Source organism: Rhipicephalus microplus, chromosome 3 (genome assembly GCF_043290135.1).
Source record: "Rhipicephalus microplus isolate Deutch F79 chromosome 3, USDA_Rmic, whole genome shotgun sequence".
NCBI classification, from domain to species: Eukaryota; Metazoa; Arthropoda; class Arachnida; order Ixodida; family Ixodidae; genus Rhipicephalus; species Rhipicephalus microplus.
Genome location: NC_134702.1, coordinates 164,882,099 through 164,902,260, shown reverse-complemented (window position 1 = coordinate 164,902,260; position 20,162 = coordinate 164,882,099).

Genomic DNA, 20,162 nt, shown 5'->3' with positions numbered 1-20,162 from the left:
TTATGCAGTCGCCGTACTTGTAGTACTTTGAAGCGTAGAATATATTGCAGTCTTTTAATTTCCAAGGACAAGGTCGCAGGCTCTGGCGGCTGCATTTCCGATAGAGGTCGAAATGTAGGCCCAAGTGCTCAGATTTTGGTGCACGTTAAAGAACCCAAGATAATCGAAGTTCCCGAAACCGTGCACTACGGCGTCTCTCATAATGATATGGTAGTTTTGGGACATTAAACCTCGCATATCAATAATTAATTTTCAAGGACATGCCGCGGTGGTCTAGTGACTGAGATAGTCGGCTGCTGAATCGAAAGTCGCGGGATCGAATGCCGGCTGCGGCGGCTACGTTATCAATGGAGGCGTAAATGCTGTAGGCCTGTATGCTAAGATTTAGATGCACGTTAGAAAAAAACCAGGTGGAAGAAATTTCCGGAGTTCCTCACTACGGCGTCTCTCAAAATCATATGGTGGTTTTGGGACGTATAACCTCACATATCAATCATTTCCAAGTTCAATCTTGGTTCGAATGACATAGCCTAACACCTTTACGCTACAATGACTCGTGTAATATGTCATCCTTCACGCTCAGGCTAGGTACAGTCTGAAGTAAACGACTGCGCGAAGAACAAGTGCGGATAGTGAACGAAGGACAAATAGCAGTGTGCGATGTTCGCAACCAGTAGTTCTGCAAAACAAACTATCTGGAACGCCGGCGCAGCTGATATAGTACTCCTTGACTCGAGTAGATGTGGCTCTTCGTCTAAATGAGAGAAAACATGAAATACAAGCTTCTCGCCGATTTCATTTCTTTTGCAGCAAAGAAAAAAATTCAAACTATTTCCACGCTACAAATAGCGTAGAACATGAAGCTGGGCGAGTGCTTGACGGGAAATAGAACAGTTTTTCAGTGTGCCTTGACACTGATTTATCGCTCACTCGATGATTCGATGAGCAGTTGGTGTGTGAACAATGCAAACAAGTTTTTGAATGCCGTTAACTGCCACTACTAATGCGACCAAGCTGTACTACAATATTTGTGCAGAAATAACAGAGTAGTGTGGAAGGAGATGTGCGTTTCTGCATGTATTCGTGCTCCACCATAACAACGTGCTTTGAAACCAGTTTTGTTGGGTGAACTTGCTTGAAAAAAGTTGCACGTGCATGAGGGAGGAGTGTACTTGTGACACCACAGTTCACTGACAATATTCTCAGAGCGGCGTGCATTTAGAGGAAGCAAATACGAATGAAGACCCATACAAAACAAATTAAGCAGTAATAACTTTATATGAAAATTATCTAAACTATACTAGATTGAACAATTCTTCTATATAAGCGAAAAAAAAAGATCAATGTGTATTCTAGTCATAAGCTTTTGTAACACAGTTTTCTTTGGTTTACACTGGGTTACATTAACAGTTTCATGCCACTTTGAAAAATAAAGCAGCATGGTAGGCATTGAAACCTTAGGAATATAACCTATAAAACGCCGTAACTCATCCCTCAGGTCTTACACGAGGGAGTGGAAGGTTACAGATCAATGTGTCATATCACGATCTGCATTGCCCAAGGCTGGCTGGAGCAGTGAAACAGCGGATAATGTATAAACAGAAAAGGTCATGACGGCATAAAAGCAAATCATAGTAGGAGTGCTTTTACATTTTGAGATACTGTGCCAAGCGATGGTGCCGTATTCATTGAAACTTCTGTTCAATAAAGTGAGTCTACTTCGAAAACACGCAAATAATAAAGTGGCTTAAAATACGAGCAAACTTGGGCAGAAGGGGCATATCCATAAACTTTTTCTTGGGGAGGAGGGGCACCTTCTCAATTTCGGTAAAGGCACCATTTAAAAATTCTTATTTTTTGTGCTGTATACCAAGGAGACAAAAAAAAATTGGGGTGGGGGCGGGTGGCACGGGCCCGGTGTTCTACCTGTTGGCTAGACCACTAAAGGGTAGAATTGCAAAAAAGCTGCCAGGCCTCCACTGAATGCGCAGCACTGTCACAGGAAAAGCTAGAAGAGCGGCCTTTAGGAGCCTTTGTTAAAAACTCTTTTGGTAGCTGCTGCAAGCACACTTGCAGAGTACCCACTGAGCTAATATTCTTTGTGTAGTAGACAGGCATTCACTCTCGTCATTCTTTGGAGAAGCGTAGTATCCGCTAAACATTTGCAATGGATTTCTTGGCAATTTTCTTTTTCATTCAGTGGCTGACGTCGATGAAGAGCAACGCTTTAAGTGAAAATGTGCTACTTTTGATAGGTGATGAAGTACAAACTTTTGTAGTGAGTCAGAACATTCAACGACCCATTGGTTATGCGATTCGCATTGTGTGATGCCTTAAAACGCACTAATATTATATTGTAAAACGCTTCATTACTCATATTAACGTGATTCATTTCCCGACAATAAGCCTACCTAAGGCAAGTGTGTGAACGAGTCCTAAGAACAGGCGTGTCTCAGCGGCAGAATACCAGGCTAGCATGGATTAGACCGATGTTTGGATCCCACTATTTCCTTAGCGTTTTTATTGAGTTTTGCTTTATTTTGTGCCATAGTGGTTACGGACATCGGCGGCGGCGGCAGTAGACAACCACGCCGCCGCGCCTGACCCACGTTGTGATCTGATAATTGCTTTCGCTTTAAAACCAAGGGCCTTCTTCTGTTGCCGTAAGATTTCTTCAGACAACTTCCTAAGTTACCTTATCTTGCTTTTATGCCACGGCACACAATAAAGCATGGCAACACAATCAAGCATTGTGAGTACTTGGCAGCGAACAAAAATAAACGAACGATACAACCGAATAGATATTCACTGGCGCGAAAAAATTGTGTTTCATGACTGAATAGAATTTATTCGAAAAACCATGTCGGGTCTTTTACAGTTTACTGTGTGTTTTTTTTCCATGGGAAATTTAACAGGCCGTAGCGTACAGCAAGCATCAAGCCACAGCGTTACACCATCAACGCTGAGTAGTTATCAGTTTGTGAACACAGGAAATAAGTCTAAGTTCACAAAACAGCGTGCGATGTCTGCTTTAGTAAGTGCGCATAGAGAGATGAGTGAGCTCGGCCTGAGGCAAAATTGTGGCGTCCTCCAGGCCCACTTTATCGAAAGACCGTCGGCGTCATCTCTTTTGGGCTTTACAAAGTTTAAGGTGTATGCCGGGAAGAGAATATAAATCCGAGGTGGTTGGTGCGGGGATTGAAGTCGCGCTTGGGCTACTGCTTGTTTCACCGACTTAACTAAGTTGTACGCTTCGCGCTTTTATGACATGCGTAGTCTGATGTTCTGTGCGTGAACTGCGTGTAACAGGTGATACAGTCAGTAAAGACAGTCATAAACGAGCGCAATCTGCTGCTAATCAATACCGAGGCAATGCAACGGGGGATCTTTCCAGTGCGCTGCGCGGCCGTTGACACTAGCTGCATTGCACTTCGCCTGTCTGAGACTGACAATTATCGAGCGTGTGGCATCCCTTGTTACGCTAGCCTAGGACAGTAGCAAATGCGATATGCAGGTAAGAAATATTCTAACTTCACGTTATTCGCTTGTGTATACTCGTTTATGTCTCCTGCTTACCTGAATTCACGCTCATGCTCACACTGCTGTAAGATATGGGTCGTGCCAGAAAAATAATTCATGTCAGATTTTGATGCAACGCCTTGTTATCAGCAGTATTCACTCCGCGTTTGAACTTACAATACAGATGTTTGGTCGTATATTATCAATAATTTGACTTGGAATATTTGTTACCCTAATTATTCGTGTGAGAAACGATGAAGAAAGGAAGTTTAGTCTTTCACATGTATGAAAGCTCGATATGTTCCTGGGTATGTGGTTATAGCGTGAGATTGGCTGTGCGTGAGCTTCTGTATGTAAGAGAGAGAGAGATGATCAGTGTGTTTGCGTGCGTGTGCACGTGTTGCGATGTCTGTGCATGTGTGGCCGTGAGCATGTGTGCTTGTGATGCCGTGTGTGTGTGACGCCGTGTGTGTGTGAAAGCGAGAAAGAGTGGATGAGTGAGGTGCTCGACTGTGTATGTGTAGCCATGTGCTTGTGTGTGTGCGTTTGTGTGAGCGAGTGAGTTAGTGTGTGTGCGCAAGTGTTGGGGTGTCTTTGCACGTGTGTGTTCATGTCAGTGGGTGAGTGTGCTTGCGTGAGCATGAGTGTGTGTGTATGATGGAGAGAGAGAGAGTGTGTGTGGATGAGTGTGTTTGTAGGTGTGTGTGTGTGTGTGCGTGCGTGCGTGAACAAGTGAGTTTATTGTGTCTACACATGTGTTATGGTATCTGTGTGTGTTGTGCGCGTGTGCACAACACACACACACACATGCTTTTTATTATTTATTTATTTATTTATTTTATTAATTTTTTTTATTTTGTCAGCTGAGTGCCATTGTATTCGCTACGGCTCGACCCGACCAGATGGGCATCCCCCAAAGTTTAAACTTTTTTGTGCGTTGATCTTAACGTCATACCTTACCACAAATATATACTGTAGTAAGCTTCGTCCCTTAGCTCACTCCTACTGATTACAGTGTACGACAGTAGAAATTCCAAATACCCCAATTGACGCGCATGCCTACGATACTTCAAAAGGTGGTACTTGCCAGAAACATTCTGCCACAATTTCAGGCAATACATTGTTATCGGTGGTATAGATGCTCAGTTTTGTTCGGTTACGTTGACCTGTGTCGCTATCGAAATGAAGCAACTGCAACTCGCAAAAAGCGGTGCGTTGTGGCTTAACTGTTTTTCAGATAGCATGAATGTAGGCAAACATTCAAAATTGGAGCTGAAAGGGGGACATGGTCGGCTTGCTTCGTACTTCTTTCTATGCTTTTGCGATGTTTCACGGCGACGTGAAACTGTCTTCTCACATGCAGTAAGATTACGTTTTTTGCTTTTATTGTTCTTGCTCTTTTTTAGGGTGAAAGCAACGTGCCATGGCAGTTAGAATAGTTGCGTCTGTATGCATGTCAAGGAACTGCCAAAGACGGAATGTTTGAAGGTACGCAGACTCCATAAATGATTTTTTTATCTTTGTTTTTAGTTAAAACTGTTTGAAGCACACATGCCGCACAAGGAATGCTTTGAAGATCCTCCTGTCAGATAGCTCGGAAACTTCCTAACTCCATTATTACTTACGTTTGGTGCAGCCGAGAAATTGAACTGCCATGTGGAATTCACCCTGCGATGAACGCAATTAGGAAGGAACACAGCTAAGCTCCGCGCACGGTCACTGAAAGATGTTGGACCACCGTGGTGCATGCAGCAGTGGTTAAGGCACTCGGCTGCTGACCCGAAGGTAGCGAGTTGGATCCTTACTACGCCGATCATATTTCAATTGAGCTGAAACGGTAGAGGCTCGAATACTCTGCACATGGCAGAGACTGCGATGTCAGTTCAAGTTGAAGAACACCAGAAGCTTGAAATTCCGGGAGCCCTTCAACATGACGCGTCGTATTCCGACCGTTTTGATGCGAAAGACCCCTGATAAAAAAACAAAAAAATGTTGCTTCTAACGCTTCTGTTTTTGTTCACCAGGCGTCGTACTTGCGTGACAAAATTGTTTTTACATTATCCAATCGCCCACTCTTGTGCTAAAGAGAAGAAAGTATCCGTAGAATTAACGTGCGTTTTTCATTGCGAATGTTTGGTTTCCCACAAACCTATTGTAAAAAATAGCAAATTTTAGGTGTGCTTATGTATTTGTCAAGTGAATCCCCCCCTTTTCTTTGTGAAAGGAGTAGGGGCAGTATGTGTCTTATATACATTGTTTTTTATCGAACATTGTGTGCATTGTGCAAGTAATCATTGATTAACGACATTCTCTCTTTAGGATCCACTGCTTAGCAAGGAGATTGCGGAATCAGCAACTGACATTAAGAGAGAGTTTCACTCAAGATCTCGGCTCACTGCTTCTTTAAAGTTGTCCTAACCACAGGTGAAGGTAAGGAGAGATGCTTTGAATACCAGTGGCCTTCTGCGAGCTAGACATTCTATGACTAAATATTTTTAAAGGTGTTAAATGAACTTATATGTATTGAGGACTTTATTGCTAACTTTGACGACTTATGATTTGAGTGTACGAAAGCGTTAAAATATGAATTCTCCTAAAATGGTTCAGCCCGGCGGCGGCGGCTGCATTTCCGATGGAGGCGAAACTGTTATAGGCCTGCGTGCTCAGATTTGGGTGCACGTTAAAGAACCCCAGGTGGTCGAAATTTCTGGAGCCCTCCACTACGGTGTGTCTCATATTCATATGATGGTTTTGGGACGTTAAACCCCACATATCAATCAATCAATCCTTAAATGGCTCACGTTTTTTTTTCAGACATTTTCTTATGCACACCAATGTTTTTCGCGATGCTTCTTGTGTTCTTCTTGTACATTTTTGTTCTTAAACGCAAGTGCTTGTTTACGAACAATTAGGCATATAGTCTTGTACACCTTCAGAGGCCATGTTCTGCAGCACACGCTCACGCTACTCGAACAATGGCCGTGTAATGCAAAAGCTGTCATCGGTGTCGACTTTGTGTTTTTCACTCATGCAATAGAAAAACTGATATTTTTAAAACTGCAATTACGTGTCATATTGTGAAGAAAGGTCTTCTTTTTTTCATTGTGCTGTAGTTGCCTGTTGAACCATTAAAAAACCTATCACTTCAACGAAACGAAGAAATCGCTCTTTGGTTTCAGCAAGCGATAAAGCACGAATATTCACACGTGTACTGTTACATGTGCTGCACAGCTAGGTTAGTAGTCAGATTTAGTTAGTAGCGTTGCATCAATGCAGACATTCCACACACAAGCGGATCACAAAAACTAAAGGACGAACAATCACTCTGTTATTAGTGGCCTTCTGGGTTTCATCGCCCTGCTTATGCGCAAAGTGCCAAGAGTTATGGCATGTGACACACAAGAATATACTTAAGGAGGAGCACGATTATGATCACCCATTATTTGCAGGGGCTCTACTAAGTATAACAGGTCTACCCATTCTCCACCAGCACAGGTGTCACCAAAGGCGGTGTATGCACCTATTTTTTCTCTCAGTGTTCCTTCTGTGACACATTGCGAAGCAGTCGCTCTGCGACTGTTTCCAACTGTTGCCGAGCAACGGAAGCGTGGCGCGTCCTTTTGTGCTTCTTTCTATGCACGCCTAATCTTTCGCACTTCTTTGCGTGGCTTTATTGTGCGGAGAAAAAAATGTGTACACAGAGTGATGAGAACTACCACCGAGGTTGTCGTGTGGCTTGCCCTTTTCTGAATGCACATGGTGGAGCTTCGGAATAATTTGGCGGCATGTGTTGTTCGGGCACGACATTTGCGGCGTCCGCGTTGACAGATGGGCACATTACACTCATCTCACGAAAAAAGACAGAAAGCCATCGTCTTTCTTATTGACCTAGCGCTTGCATGCATCATATTGTCTAACCTTCAACCACAATCATCGAGTCGTTAAAACGTGGGCTGCCCTAAACTGATAATTAAGAGGACCAGCAAGGTGAATGACAGTTACTTTTAATTATGAGTTGTGTCATGTGTGTAATCCAAGTCCGTCATGCGTATCTTGAAGAAATTACGTAGGATTCTCCTATACAATCTGCACTTTTCGAAAAAACTGCATTCCGGATTTTGATATGTGCTGTTGGTGTTAAAGTGTTTGTGCGCATGCATACATTAGTTACAATTACTGGGTGAGTTCTCAATAATACCATTGAATATTCGTATATCATAGGCACACAGGTACTAGATATATCTATTACGCAATGAATTCAGACATTCCTTTCGGTTCGATAGAACTATACGTAAAACTGACCTAATGCGGCGTATGGCGAGTGGTCCGTATATCTATTTTGTCTGCTCTTCGCTGGTAGGAGCACTAATATAGGAGCACGTGCCTTTAGCAACTTCCCTGCTTTGTCATCTGCACGTTTTATCACTATCCAAGTTTCGATTTCGAAACCCGCAATTGTCAGCGAAAAATGAGATAAACAAGTAAAAAATCGGCAACTAGTCTTTATTGTCATCCAACACATCTTGCTATAAGTACGATTCACATGGTGAATGAAAGTGCACGTATGAGGGGAATAAATGAGTTTTTATAATTACGCCGAAGTAATGCTGTAGCTGCTTAGACGCTATCGACCAAGGAAAGGTAACCTGAAAATGTAATTAAAAGATCCCACGTCTTGATTATTACTGACCCATCAACCGCATTTTATTAGTAATCGTGGTTGAGCCATCATTACTGTAGTACATGCTAACTTCAAGTCGCCTTCTATCTCACATATTCCGCATGGGTTCGCATTTCTAGGCAACGTAGAATGGTGGTGTAACAAAACTTAATAAAAACGGGGTACGAAAAAAAATCCCGCATATCGTCGAAGTGAATGATGAAGAACGAGCTCGCTCCAGACAATAAATCTGGTAAACCCTGAATCCTCTGTACATATGCTCAATCATCATCGTATAAACAAGTATCACAGGAGTTGTGGTGTGATTGTATGTGCACGTAGTATACACAAGGTTTATATTATACAAATAAATGTACTATATACAGATATTTACTTACTAATGCAGTATATACATTTTGTTGGGGAGCTTATTTACGTATCACATAAGCTCGAAAGAACTTTTTTCCTTTAGTACAATGACCTTGTGATTCCTAAACTACAAAGCCAGAAAATCTTGAAATATAGAGTGTAGTGGAGAGAGAGAGATAAATATGCAAGGAAAGGCAGGGAGGTTAACCAGACGCACATCTGGTTTGCTACCCTGCACTGAGGAAAGAATTAAGGGAAGAAAAGAGGTTGTAGCGAGATAAGAAGGTACACACAATCACGAGCACACTCGGGGGGGCACACACAGTCTACAGGCGGTCGCTCAGGTTTGTTGACTTTAAGTAATGTAGGAGTGCTTTAGTCGCTTTCTGTGCAACTGAGGCAGATGCCCAAAGTCCTAGAATATTCTGCACACAATAGTCTGGAGTCAAGTTGATTCAAAACCACCTGGAGCTGGCATCGCTGTGTGTCGTAGCAAGTGCAGCTGCACAGGACGTGTTCAATTGTCTCTTCAACTCCGCAGTAGTCGCATGTAGAAGTGTCTGCCATACCAATGCGAAAAGAGTACACCTTTGTGAATGCAACACCTGACCAAAGGTGGCATAACAGTATCGCATCAAAGCGGGAAAGTTGTGATGGCAGCTTTATTTTGAGCGAAGGATCCAGTTCATATAATTGACACCTTTGGAAGCTGGTAGACGACCAGAACGTGCGTGTAAGATCTCGAGCCAGCAGATAAAGTTCTCTTGCTGCATCATTCTTTGATAGAGGAATCGGAACCACATGGGTTCCTTCATGGGCTGAGTGGGCTGCATCATCGGCTTATTGATTTCTGGTAATACCGATATGTCCAGGCAGCCATTGATATATAATATCATGCCCTCGTGCTAGAGCTTCATGAAGGCAATGTCTTATTTCATGTACCAATTGTTCATGATTCCTCCTACGCATGGCAGACTGCAAACTCTGAAGCGCTGCCTTCGAATCACGGAATATGACCCATTTTCCTGGACGCTCTTGAACGAGATATTGTAAAGCAGCCCTTATAGCAGCAAGCTCTGATGCCGTAGATGTAGTCATGTGCGACAACTTAAATTTGATTGTCATTGCTGTAGCCGGAATTACAACGGCACCTGATGAGCTGCTGGACGAGACGGAACCATCAGTGTATATCTGCGTTCAGTCCAAGTACAACTCATGTAATAATAGCAATGTTGCTTGCTTCAATGCTACTCTGGAGTGATTGCTTTTCTTTTTGATACCTGGAATTTCTAGACGTACTTGCGGACATGCCATTCTCGTAGCTGGCGTATATCCTGAAGAAATGCTGTTTAGTTGCTTGGCTATGACATCTGAAAACGTAACACGTGGTCTTCCGGAGGGTAGAAGGGCCAAGTGTTGGTCGGGGACACGGCTAGCAAGTCGGATGTGCGCTCTGAGGCAATACACAACTCTATATGTCCTGACCGGATGGTCTTTGGCAAGCATGATTGTGGCATAAGTAGAAGCGCATCGGGGCAGTCCTAGGCAGATACGCAGCGCTTGACCCTGCAAACTCTTCAATGAATGAGTATTGAATTTGCAAGTGTTAGTCAGTACTGGCAAGCTGTAGCACAATAGACCCAGAAATAAGGCCCTGTACAGCTGTAGCGTGGAGGCCACAGAAGTTCCCCATGCTTTCCCGCACATGAATTTCATTATATGCACAATATATAGCAGTCTCTTCTTGAAGTACGCACAATGCGGGTTTCTCGAAAGACTTCTGTCGATTATTATGCCTAGGAAACGATGCGTCCGTGCATTTTTGACACTCTGTTCATTGATGTAAACAGGGTATGGCGTCATTGGTTTGCGTGTACACGATATCAACGCGCACTTCACAGTTTATATAGTTAGGCCTTGTTTCTGAAGGTAGGCTGTTGTGAGGGTTGCTGCCTGCTGTATTCGTACACGAACTTGAGGGCAAGTAAATGCTGCACTCCAGAGGCAAATATCATCGGCGCATATGTATAGGCACAACGACTTTGGCAGAACCTTCACCAGACCAATGAGGGCAACATTGAACAATGTGGGGCTAAAAACACCTTCCTGAGGTACTCCACAGTAGGTGTAATGTTCAGCAGTTGTACCCTCATCTGTTTGCACAAAGAAACCCCTGACAGTTATATAATCTTTTATCCATAGAAACATTCGTCCACCAATGCCCATTGCTGCGAGAGAAGTGAGGATGGCATCGTGCGCTACAATATCATATGCACCCTTCACGTCAAGAAAGAGTGCCACTGATATACGCTTGCGACTTTTTTCTTGCTGAACAAATGTCGATAAGTCAAGGACAAGGGTATTTGATGTATCGTTCCAAGTACCACTGGAGATAAAATGGAACCATTCTTTCCGTCACTTTTCCGAGGCAGCTTGCGAAGGCAATAGAACGATGCGCTGTCAAGTCGAATGGTGATTTTTCCGATTTCAGAAGTGGTAGTAATCGACTTATTTTGCATTCTCGGGAAACACTGCCGCTAAGCGAGGAGTTGTGAAAGCATGCTCAAAGTTCTCTTCTGGCCTTTTGTCCAAGGTGTCCCAACACACTATAAGTAATGCCATCAGGACCTGGCGATGACGTGCGCTTAGAAGTGACGAACGCACCTTCCAGTTCTCCCTTGGTGAATGGAATGTCTATTTCTGGTAATCGCGTCTCAGGAACGATCACGGTGTTGATGCTCTCGTTTATTAAATTCCCGGCAACTCTCGTGCGAAACTCTTTAGCTACCTCGAGTTCTGTTTTTCGATGACGGAGTGCCAAAGCTTTAAAAGGGTGCCGTTGTTGTGGAGAGGAGCGAAGACCACGAACTGTTCTCTAGATATATGACAGTGGTTTATGGGGGTCTAGAGATTTGCAGAATGCTTTCCAGCGTACACTCTCCAGCTTGTAAATGCGTCGTTGAATCTTTTTATGGAGCCGTCTTGCTTCCCTCAGGTCGTAAATTGATGTTGTGCCTCTGTTTCCTCGTTCAGCACGCCTTCGTATAGCTCGTAATCTTTCCAGTTCGATGTCGAACTGTGTTATTTTAGATGAAAATGGTAATTTACATTTGGACGCTTGCATAGCTTCCGCGATGGTATTTTCCAGGCTGCAGGCAAGGCCTTCTTGGCAAGCGTCCTCAACAAGCGACCAGTCAGTACCAATTACTACACCGGAAGAGAAATTTTTATGATACCCTCGATCTTCACGCAGGTGGGTATGTGATTACTCCCAAGAGTCTCAATATCGCAAAACCATTTAACTTTGTGAGAGAAGCACCATGACACCAATGTCAGCTCAAGGCAACTGCCATACGTGAGACCCAGCAGATATGTTGGGGTACCATCGTTCATGATAGAAAGGTCGCAGTCGAAAGCAAATGTAACAATGTTCCGGCCTCTTGCATTCATCCTAGTGCTCCCCCAAAGCATGTGATGGGCGTTAATGTCGCCGGTGATGATCCAAGGCCCATTGGTGTTCATTAGGATGTCTTTTAATCTGTCGCAGTCAAATCGCGATGACGGAGATATATGATTGCACGATTGCAGTCACTTGCCTGTCTTGGTTGGAAAGATCTCGAACCGGGATCGCGGGCTGGCCGTTATGAAACTCCTTCGGTTCGCTTGATGCTGCTTTTTTTTTGAAGTACAGGCCACTCTGTCACTGTTAGGGTATGCTCACTGGCTTTGTCCTTTACAGCCTTTCCCACAGCATGTGGTCTGGGAGATAAAAGAGGTGGTACTGATGAGGGATCTGGCAAACGCATCGAGGAGGTAGCGAGCGTACCTGAAGACCGACGTCGACGTGAACGACGCCTTCTGACTTTAGCTGCGGCTTCTCGATGAGATGAGTGATCGCGCACCATCTTCTTCAAGGTGGAAATTTCCTTATGAATCCGCGGGCAGTCCTTCGATGTGGCTTCATGGGATCCATTGCAATTAGAGCATTTTTCGACAGTAGCGAGCACTTATTCGCTGCACGGGGCTCTGCGTAGCGGTTGCATACCACTGAATTCTCGCAGACGCTGCTCACATGTCCAAGTTTCATGCATTTACGGCACTGGAGAGGCTTTGGATTGAAAGGCCGCACAGCATGTCTGAAGTACCCCACCTTCACATGAGAGGGGAGTGATGTGCTCTTAAACGCAATCTTCACACAGCGAGACTTGCCTAGCCGGGTGACATCAACAATTGGAGTATCAGTTGTTGACTTGACAAGAACTTGTAAGTCATTATTGGAAATAGCCACATCTATGTCGTAGATCACGCCGGTTACTACATCACATCCCAAGGGAACATGAGAGCGCACCTGGTTGCCGTCCAAGTCAGTTACACTGCGCAGAACGCCCAACGTACTTGCGTGCAAAACGTCCACAGCCAGTATATTCTTTCTGGCGTTCACTCTTATGTCCGTGATCTCATTTGGCACGAGCGTTTCCAGAGACCTCGACACAGACTGTCTGTTAAGGCGTTTCATGCTGACGGTAGGAAGTGCAGGCAGAAGCAGGATGGTATAAGTGTTCGATTTTGGCACTTCACTGACAGTTTGAATACTTGAGGATGAAGATGTCCTCATATTCGTTCTCTTCACCTTGCGGCTCAGCACAGGGTGTTGTGAAAAGTTCGAGAAGGGTCCTGATGGTGAGCCCGCGCTGCAGCCCCGTTGCGAGCCCTCCGTGCTGCCGACTTGGCTCCTGCGGTGTTCATAGTGGGTAGTCGTATCAACGCGCACTAGGTGATGCGAGGCGAAAGAGAAAAAAAAAACACAGCGAGAGCGAGCGATACATATAGGAACAGAAGCTCACATTTGTGTGGCGACGACAGCGCCGTGCCTAACCTTGGTGGCGAGCTCTGGAAAACTTGAGGACAGACGCGGGAGAAGTCGCAGGCGAGTCGGTGTGTTTCGCCAAAAAGGGAGCGCGCGCGACACGTGTGTAACGCGTTCTGCAGTCGGTGCGGCGAACTTAGGTGCCGTGCCGTAAGCTTAGCGCGCTAAACTGAGACGCTCGTTGTGTAAAGTTGCCTTTTCGCGATGGAAAAAGTGGCCCCACAGAAGCGTCGGCGATGTTCCAAGTATTGTTGTGTTGTGGGATGCCACAACAGTCCAGAAAACACCAAGGGACACTCTCCACGTGTAAAGCTGTATCTGTTTCGCAGCATGTAAAAGCCGGTGAACACAGCCACGTTCGCGGAAGATGGAGTAAGCATGACACAAGAGCCGAAAAAAAAAACGAGGCGAGCACTTCAACTTCACTCGTTGTGGTTAAAATTCAGCTTGCTGCTTCGTGGCGACGTCATCGGGTCATGCTCCCACGGCGCGGAGGACGTGACTCTAAAGCTTCTCGGACATTTTAATGCAATAACTGCGTGATTTAGTTCCTACTTATTTTTAGAACGCCGCAAACGTTTGAAAATGACAGTACATGGCTGCCACTGCTAGATACCACACCAAAACAACAATATATGGTTTCTGTAAACGTCAACACAGCACATCGATAGAGTACACGGCTCAATGTCGGCAGAATGAGACCTATCTCGAGCTGACACCGTACACGGTATTATCTCGGAGGACCTGAGAAATGTGTTTCGGTGTAACTCGGGTCCCTCTTCTTCCTTCATCTGCTCCATATCATAAACTTGACTAACGATTTTTACCGCTTTGGTTAGATTCGCTTCTTAGAAGTGCTTGTCCAGCTCAGAGATCTTCAAGAAGCCGCACTGTCGGCGGTACATTGGGAGGTGACTCAAACGAAGCGCGTGCTCTCTTCACGAGCACGTAAACGAGTGGCAGCGCATTTGTGGGAAGAGAAAACGTGCAATATACATCCTCAATTTCTACTTTTCTACCACTTTCAGTCTAGAGTCACAGCGCTACGACGCGTTGCTTTGGTTTCCTATAGGCGCGGCCACATAGCGGTCTCCTACCAAACTAGATCACGTGGTCAGAGCGGACCAAGCATCACCTGAGAGGTGGCGCGCCATCTAGTAAGCTTTCTTGAAACGAAGAGCACAGCTGTGCCTCTAGCGGGAGCAATGAGCACTAGCGTGCACACCGGCGCAACTACAAAAAACAATCTCCCCCCCCCCCCCGCGCAGAAGAAGCAAGCTCATAAAAGGCATGTGCAGCAAGAAGTGTGCAAGAGGGGAAAGCCACGCTCCCGTTGCTGTGGCAAATCTGGCTCATCAAAGCATGCGATGAGCGTAATCTCCTGGAATGTGTCGAAGAAAGAAGAGCGAAGGATATGAGAGGCTCGGAGCGGTGGAAGTGTAAGATCCCCTGCAAGCCGTATTGTGCAAACCATTCACTTTACAACGTAACCTCTATCTTTACATGAGCAAGCTCAATATTACGTACGGGTACTGAAGGTTATTTCCGAAACTTCTTCCTTAGAAGTGAATGTGTGCCTTTTTAGTAACGGTTAATTGGGTAATTGTTACAAGATAGCTTTTATTTTATAGGTACACAAATTCGTCAAAATGTGCACAGCAAACGTTTCCGTGCTTAGAGTGCATCATTGGCTTGTCTGGGGAATGGCCTGTACAAGAGCAAGACTCTGACATCCTCGGCAGCAGCCTTGTTAGTTCGTGACAATTTTCCGCTCCTCGCGACTGCGTCAGATCTTTAAGGCGGCGCATGCGCTGTGCTGTTAAACGCTGCCCACGGAAATGACTATGTTATTGATGCTTTCCACGTACTTCGGAACTGCCGCTGATGTTCGCGAGTAAGTATTCTTGTGACTGTGATACCGCACGAGCTTATTCATCAGTGAGGTGATCCAGCAAGCTTTCTATTAAAAAAGTTAACTCCAGATATCTTATCTCGTAGTAGATATCTTAACTCGTATTCAATGCTACGCTATCTTAAAGGGAAGGATAAAACTTGAATAACGTAGTTTTCAAAACCTATCTGAGATACTGCTGGCAAAAAAAAGTCACCGCAGAAAAAGAAAAAGACATGATACTTCATTTTTTGAAAGTTCAAAACACACCTTGTGTGCGAGCTAGTTGAAAGCAATTTTATAAAAGCTCTCATAAAGCAAAATCATAAAACGTTTCACAAATTACCAAAGCAATAATAACAACGAGCAAACAGGGACGCGCCAGGAACTTCATGAATTGCGTACCCATCATCTTATTTGATAATTATACAAAAGAGTTAGCCAATTAACGTTTTTTTTCACACTGTGCGCACGCGTGCGCGTGTGTCTGTGTGTGCGTGCTTGCGCACGCTACAAACGCCGTCACTGGGAGAAGTCTTTTCACTCCGATGGCATACTTTTATTCCTCGGCATCCTCGGCTTCTCCCACCATTTCATATTTCAAGTGTGGCGAACACACTTGTATGAGCTCTTTAGTCTAAAATAAAATGTCTGTTTTAATAGAATTTCGTTATATATTCAAACAAAAAAGGCGTCTGCTATTTTTACACAGCGAATCAAGTGGAAATACTATTTTGCCTAAGCTGAAATGACAGTGTGGCGATTAATGAACAGAAGTCTGTTGATAAGAATATAATGATTGACATCAAGCAAATTTTCAATACCAGTAAGTTGTTGTGAGTAGCCTCGCCGCGGTAGTCTAGGGGCTAAGGTACTCGGCTGCTGACCCGCAAGTCACGGGCAAGAATCCCGGTGGCGGCGGCTGCATTTTCGTTGGAGGCGGAAACGTTGCAGGCCCTCGTGCTCAGAATTGGGTGCACATTAAAGGACCCCACGTGGTAGACATTTCAGGAGCTCTCCACTACGGCATCTCTCGTAATCATATCGTGGTTTCAGAACGTTAAATTTCAGAAAATAAATCAAGTTGTAGTGAATAAAATTATGCTTTTTGCTCATTTTTTTAGAAATTACTAAATTTGAACCTAGTTGAAGGTACTCTTTATTGAAGTTTCTAGACGATATAAAAAGTTATCTTTCCTGACGTGCACAAAATGTGACAACTGTGTTACGTCAGACTACTGTCTGCGTCTAGGAAGTGGTGATACTTGTCAGAAGGCGTGTCATGGCCGTTCGTTTTCGGGGAAAGAAAAAGTGATCTCATTTGCGCCAGCTGATCTTCTTATCTTTCCCTGTGGTTGTGGGCGTGTCTCAGTTAACGCGACAGCGTTAAAGAGCTCATTTTAAAGAAATTCCAGCGTCAGCACGGGCACCGTTGGAAGTGGGCCTAAGATCATCTCGTCAGCGATCGAATATCAAGCAAGAAGCAAAAATTACAGCTGAACAAGCTTTCTGAATCTGAGTTAGAATTCAACACAGGCTGTTTGCGTGGAAATCAGGTGTTATAAAGTCACCACATAACCTTGGAAAGGCAGTGAAAACAATTTCCCCTATTCGGAAATGCAGGGAAAACAACTTCTATGTTTTTCAAATACGTGCTTCCTGTATACAGTCTTCACTATCAATGTCATATCCATGTGATATTGCGTGGTGTAAGCGAACATTGCTATTGTGCGTCAGAGCATGTGATTATGAGAATGACTTCTTGGTTTACGAAAGGCACATTACGAAAGGCAAACACGTTATTGTGCGTATTCGCCAAAGACAACGCAGTGAGGGCATAGCTAGTATGAAAACATTTCATGTGCGAAACTACTCTTGGTGTAAAGCATGCTACTATTACGCAGAGTGCAGCCACGTGCGGAAGCTTCACTGACCCAAGCCACTTTCAACACTAACCACCACATTATAGTTATCAATATTTTAAACTTCGCAAGTAACACCATACAATAAAAAGTATGCACAAAGTGCTTGAAATATATGCAATATGGACAGGACGTCGCTATTGCTTCAAGCTCCTATAAAAGAAGCTCAAGTCCCCCAATTTATTATTTCGAGGCGTTTGAAATAAAGCCACGATGTGACTCTTTTATTGCTCTTTATAACATAAAACTCTGGGGAAGCCACTGCGGCATTTCTCGTGGATGGGTTAAATAACATGTAATGGTGAAGATGTTCTTGATCGATTCACTTATGTCCGGAATCTGTTTGCTTGCTTGCCTGTTCCTCTTTTTCGGCTATGACCTACTAAAGTGGATCGACCAAGAAGCTGGCAGTTAATACAAATAAACCACTGAGAATTTGCAGGCTAACAAAAAGTGATTAATTTGTTATTAACCAAGACATGGTAATTTTAGCACGAAGATAAAAAAAGATATAGGACAAATACTGGTTTTTTTTTCGAAAACCTTAGAATTATTCATAATACAAGATTCTGAAGTAGGTTAACTCAATTAAGTGTAATAAAAAAATACTAAATTTAAGCTTGGGTAAGAAACAGAGTTGATAACTGGCTCAGCAAGTTAATCTGCGAGTGTCACAGAAGAATTCGCTGATAGCCCCGCAGACGTTATTGTCGCTAAATTCCAGGAAAGCAGCCTCAAAGGACAAAATATTCTGAGTACGAAGCGAGTTTTGTGATTTTTAAAGTAAAATTTTGAAATGTTCTTTTTTTGGGTTTGGAACATTGGCATGCTAAAAAAATCACAGCATATCCACAAAGTGAATGATGATGAGCGGGCGAAGCGTACGTCAGCCCGTTCGTGTTTCCGTTGGTTCGTTCGTTCTTGCTGCCGTCTGTCCACACGACCACCCGTGCGTCCATCTATGCATCCATCCAGCCGTACGTCCGCGCATTCGTCCACCTGTCCGCCCTTCTTCCAGTCTGTCTGTCCATACGTCCGTGCGTCAATCTAGTGAACACTCCAAGTACCATCATTTCTCATCTCGCATCCGCTGTGGCACATACCTGCTTTAGAGCGGATATGTGCCACTGGTGGCTACGTACGACAATGGAGGATGGACCGACCCACGGCTTAAGGAGCTTCGCCAATAAAAAAGGCCCATATTTCTAGGTTCGTTGCAGCTACAACACAAAAAAGATGGCAGCAGGCCAGACCACTTTAAGTAGAAATTAAGAGGTAGTATACGGCATCATAACTTTGTTACGGAGGCTTTTAATTTACACGTGGGGCACCATTTAATAATTCATGTGAAGTGTAAGTGCATCGACTCTGGATTAAGTATATGATTATTTAGTGAGTCCTGAAGAGGAGAAAGTTTTCTGAACTTCACTTCTCTAACGTTAGCTGTAAAAGGCATGACTGGCACGACCGGATCATCAAGGGGTGCTCGCCTAAGTGTGTCAGCCATGTAATCTATAGATATACCGCGGTGACCTGGCGCCCTTATAAATCGCACTAGACGAATGCCTTCTGGGTTCAGTTATTTAAATGCATTTATTTATCCGTGACGACGCTTGTGATCATAATAAAGAGGTTTACGACACGGGCATCGGGTTATTCCTACTACTCACTAGTGGTTCAGTAAAGATGAAAGGCAGCCAAACAAACGAGCTTGCGCCACACAAAAATGCGTCCGTCGTCCCAGACGACTATCATCTTCATAAGCGCTTATGTGCAACAGAAAGCTCGCTACACAAAAATTCTCCTTAAAAAGAGGGGGGGGGCGCAACAGCAAGCCCAAGAAATGTTGCTTTGGGTTTCATAAACCAACCAGCCACCTCCAAACACCTCAAAGCTCTAAAAAGAGTGCTTGATAAAGAAAAAAATAAATGATTCCTAAACATCGGGCTATGTAAGCCTGAAAGAGAGAGCGTCCACCTCAGTGGATCAGTGGCTAGGGTGTCCGGCTGCTGACCCGATGTTTGTAGTTACAATCTTGGTCACGGCAGTCGCATTTTGATGGAGGCGAAATGCTAGATGCCCATGTGCTGTGCCCTGTCAGTCTATGCCATGTCAGACGCCCATGTGCTGTGCCATGGCATATCTCAAAATATTATCGTGTATCTGAGACGCCACTTATTATTTTTATGGTGAAGGGAGTGCCGTGGGCTTCACTGATTCATCGGTATTTGCGAATCAGAGTGTGTTTTAAATGTGAAGCATCTTATGGCCGAATCGAAACCGATGTGCGGTGTGACCACTCTCTCTGCGCATGCACGCCGACTCCCGATGTCTCTCCTCCACTAAGCTCCCCCTCCATTGCTTAGCAACGCCGACGCAAGCAACCTCTTGTAGCCTACGCTCGTCCCCACCCCTCTTTCTCAGCTAGGCATCCCTCTTAGTGGCGTATACGCCCCCACTGCACACGCGCATCCCCACTCTCTCCTCCCCTGCGATCCTGCTCTTCACACCTCTGAACGTGGACTGCATTGGAGTCTTCTACAGAATTTATTGATCAGAAAAACCAATTATGCGCGCTCCACAACCGTTCAATGGCCACCTTGCATACTATATAGACACTGCATTTTGACTTGCCGGTGGGAGTTATGTCCTGTACGTTGTCGAACAGGCAGACTACGGGTCTCTGTATCCAACCGAAGTATTCCTTCTCTCACTGGCCATTAGCAGCGATTGGCATGTTCCAGTAGGAAACACCGGTCAATATGGGCGTGCTTTGTGACTCCTCTGGTTTCTCTCCTGCGCAACGCCGCGATGAGCGCCAGCGAAGTTTCCGTCACTTCGTATCTACACATGGTTCCCTTTAGCAGGAGTTGGTGTAATTTTTTTGAGTGCTTATATTTTACAAAACACATCAGCATCCAAACAATATCACAC